Source organism: Ictidomys tridecemlineatus, chromosome 9 (genome assembly GCF_052094955.1).
Source record: "Ictidomys tridecemlineatus isolate mIctTri1 chromosome 9, mIctTri1.hap1, whole genome shotgun sequence".
In the NCBI taxonomy this organism is placed as follows: Eukaryota; Metazoa; Chordata; class Mammalia; order Rodentia; family Sciuridae; genus Ictidomys; species Ictidomys tridecemlineatus.
This window is the reverse complement of record NC_135485.1, coordinates 82381072-82385374: the sequence shown is the minus strand read 5'-3', so window position 1 is coordinate 82385374 and position 4303 is coordinate 82381072. Positions and strand designations below refer to the sequence as shown.

General features: G+C 30.6%; 1 long non-coding RNA gene across 2 annotated transcripts in view; it reads left to right on the top strand.

The window, feature by feature from the left end:
* The first annotated feature begins 200 nt into the window (after nt 1–200).
* Nucleotides 201–4303, top strand: part of LOC144366844 (uncharacterized) — a 132043-nt gene continuing 127940 nt past the window's right edge. The window contains exon 1 of one of the 2 annotated variants that reach the window (XR_013425989.1): nt 201–722. This is a non-coding gene — a long non-coding RNA (uncharacterized LOC144366844). The remainder of the gene's footprint in view (nt 723–4303) is intronic. The other variant, XR_013425988.1, reaches the window with a different exon arrangement.

Sequence of the window (4303 nt, the reverse complement as noted above, 5' to 3'; positions counted from 1 at the left end):
GTAAATTAATTTTTTCTCTCACAAATAATATTCAGTTGTCATCATGATGTAATCATACTCTAATTTTATATTTTATTAATGCTTTGAAATCTATTTTTAATGGAATTTTTACATATTTTCAAAATGTCAAATTTCCATTTTTTATATCATTTTAAAATATATTATTTTACTGTATGTTAGAAGAGTAGATTCATATGTCATTTCAGGAGAAAGTTAAATGAAGTTATAACAAGTGATTTGTTTTATAGTGAGGTCTATAGTGAGAGAGAGAGAGAGAGAAGTCTTTTATTATTGGTATTATAAAATGATACTTTCCTCCTGGAGTTAAAATAGATAATGGAAAGTGATTAGTGAGTAGGGTAATGTTTGTCCTTCAGGAGCCTAAAATATTTTGACATGAATTTTTTTTAGCCTGCTATTTTGCATTGTTTGGTTTAGCTTAGGGTTCCCTACTGGAATAGGAACATTTTTAGTTTGCTACTGGAATTGGAGTATTGAAGTTATTTTTACTTATTTATTTTTTAGGTAGATGTTTTTCCAACAGTCGAGGGAGAAGTCAGTTGGTCTCTAGATCATGATTCCTCTTCAATTCCTGTTTACCAGTCAAGACTTCTATTTGGTGAAATCTGTTGTATTGAGCTAGTGTCATCTTTGAACCATAACAAAAACATGCATTTTCAAGTATCAAACAGATTTGTGGATTAGTAAATTTCTTCTGAAAGGTAAGCATCTATTTATTCATAAGATACATTTAAACATTGAATACTGTGAATACCCTTTACCATAGTAATTGTATAGATTTTTTTGTCCATGAAATATGTGGGGGAAGCTTTAAGAAACATTTCTCACCAGCAGTCTTTGCAATTTTCAGGGCTATACTTTTTCTATCCATAGATATTTTTCCCAAATATTTTCATATCCTTTAAGCCTCCACTTAATTTTTTTAGAGGAATAGGAAATTAGAATAAATGTAGAGTTGAAAATTTCTCAGGTCATGTTCACAATTTTTTCCTACCACAGCCAATAATAAGAAAAATTTTACATTTGTAAGCCAGTTCCTATAGGTATAAATGAAACTGAAAAAAAGTTGAAGCAATTTTATACTAATTACATAGGATGTACTTTGTGCTCTTGTTCTTTTATATTCTTTTATATTTCATGTAATACATGCTGAAGTTAATAACTAAATTTATTTTCCTATTTAATAATATGTCGAGTTTACAATTTCAAAAATCCTGCTTTAGATTACTCGTAAGTTTGTTCATGACTGACTTGTTTGGAAAGTAAGGGGAATGAGACAGTTTTTCTGCCTCAGCCAAGCTGCTTTTTCTTGTCTGTCTTCTCTTCACTGTCCCCATTCACTATAAGCTATCAAGTGACTTGATGGAAGGGTAACTATTGAGGAAGGCTAGAGCCCTTACTGGGGTTCAAGTGTACCCAGAACAGACACAAATAGTGATCTCTCAGAATTTTAAAGGAGAATAAGTCTCTGGATACAATCAAGCCTTTATGGTAAGGTACATATTTCTGTATTATTTTCCTTTTATCTGTATTAATTGGATGTGTATTCTGATACCTTCAAATCATTCTTGGTCTGAAACATTGTTATCTAAGTTCTGTGTATCATCATTGGATAACCCAGATCTTTTCCCCAATAGTCTCTTCTATTGTACTCATTCATGTTTTATCCTTTTAATAAATTGCATTTTTTTCTGATTATAAAAGTAATATTTTATGTTAAAAAAATTTGGTAAATATTGAAATGTTATAAGTAAGATAAAAATTATCCCTAATCCTAATATACAGAGATGAACTAATGTAATACTTTGAAAATAAAATCTATTATTTTACTTGAATTTAACAAAAGAAACTGAAATGAAGCCTAAATGATTAGTGAATTCCAAATAAATGTTTTTTCCCAAAAATCATAAATGTTAGTTTTCAAGAGTCTGAAAGAAATTATGGAAATCTTCTAAGTACTTTGCAAATATGAGACTAGAAAAGGGTGAATTAAAAGCAGAATATCTTCTTTATTTTAAGATAGTTTGTTTAAATTTATAAAATATAAAAATCAACCTTTAAAGTAATTAGTTACCTGGCATTTAATACATTCACAATATTTTACTGCTTACTACCTCTATCTAGTTTTAAAAACATTTATATAACATCAAGGTAAAATACTCAATAAGCAGTTTCTCTTTATAAAGTCTGCCTTACCTATACTTGTGGTATCGATTAGTCTGTATTCTGTCTCCATGGTTTAGCTTTACTTCATATTTCATATGAATGTAATCATATGTGGCATTTTGTGTTTGGCTTCTTTCACTTAGCATAATATTTTCCTTTTTTTATCCATGTTGTAGCACTTACTGGTACTGAATTATTTTTCTTAGCTGAATACTAATACTCCATTGTATGTATATACTTCAGTTTGTTTATTCAGTTTACCTTTCAACTATTGTGAGTTAGTGCTGCTATTAACATGTGTACACATGTACCTTTTTGAATATCTGTCTCAGTTCTTTTGGGTATATACCTATGAGTAGAATTGCTCAGTCATGTTTTAATATTGTGTATAACTTTTTGAGGAGTTATCAAGACTGTTTTATATAGTGGCTGCACTATTTTATATTCACATTAACAATGTATGAGGGCTGCAGGTTCTCCATATTTTGTCAACACATTTTTTCCCCATTTTTTGATTGTCGGAATACCTTATGATAGTAATAAATGACTTTCAGCTAGGAACATTATAGAGAAATGATTCTACTTATATTATTTTATTATATGTAATTGTTATTTCATACATAGTGATTGTTTTTCTCATACAGCAATTATGTATCAATCCAGAATATCACTTAGTTCTGTTTTTTCTTCAGAGCTAGCTGACCAGTGGATATTTTTTTCTCCTCAGAATTGAAGATTTTTTAATTTTTTTCATTGGCTTAAAATTATACTACATTATGCTTCACATTTGTTCCATGGTTTGCCTTGCATATAGTTTTTGTTTGTTTTTATTAGACTTTTAAACTGCCATTAATTTCATTTATTGCTCACAAGAGAGATATACTTCTATTTTTATTGATAGCATTTCACAGTTGTCTTTTCAGGCTCCTAAATCACAAAATGACATTTTGTTGGCTACACTGTTTTTTTAAGTAATCTTAAGTTTCCTTGGCCTTTCAATGAAGTGCCATTCTCAGATTTCCTTTATTGTATTACTGGGTTAATTATTGTTTCTTTTATCCCATTGCCATCCTCATTCTTAGATTCACTTAAATAAAATTTTAGAAAGGTTTAGTGGAAGATGAATTTTTTGAGTTGTGCATATTAGAAAATGTACTTATTTATTCTCTCAGTTGATTGATGATTTAGTTCAATATTTAAGCTTAAAATAATTTTCCTCAGAACATTGAGGGCTTTACTCCCAAAACTTTTTCTGCTATCCTATTATTCCTAAGGAGAAATTTGAAATCAGTCTGAACCCCTTGAAGACTGTTACAGAATCTGTCACAGTGAAAACAAAATAGACAAAAATCCTTAACTTCATTAAGGTTATGTTTGAGGGCAGAGAGGTTGATAGGTAGCTAGATAAGTAAATGTGTAGTAGGTTAGATGGTGATTCTATGATGGAGAATAATACAAGAAGTGGGACCTAGGGAGTTTATAATATAGGGAGAGGGGTAGAGATTTTAAAGTAGCATGTACGGGGAAAGCCTCATTGAGAAGGGAACATTAAAGACCTGGAGAACATGAGGGAATGAGTGTCTAGGCACAGAGAATAAGATATACAAAGGCTGTGAGGCAAAAATATTGCTGAATTGTTCAAGGAAAGCCTAAAGGTCAGTTACTGCAGTTACACTCTACTAATGGATATTAAATTAAGAAAGTAACTCGGAATTTATATATTTTAAATGCCTGCATTTGGCTTTTATTCTGAATGAGATAGAGAGCTATTGGGGAGTTTCCTTAGTAGATTTGTAGTTTAAAAGAATTGTTGATTGCCAGTTTGAGAACAGATTTTAAGGTAGCCAGGGCAGATGCAGGACACCACGTAGAAGGTTAGAAGCGAGAGAAAATTGTCATTTGAACAACAGGGTTTGCTGATTTGTTGGATTTGAGTTATGAGAAAGCAATAAGTAGAGAATGAATTTAGTGTTTTTGGTTTGAGTAACAGGAGAGAAACTTTCATTTAATGAAGAAGGGGAAGATTATAAAAGGAATACAGTTGGGAGAAGGTCAGAAGGTTGATTTTGAACATGGAAAATTGTATATTTGAGTGGAGAGGTTAAGGAGACGCTGA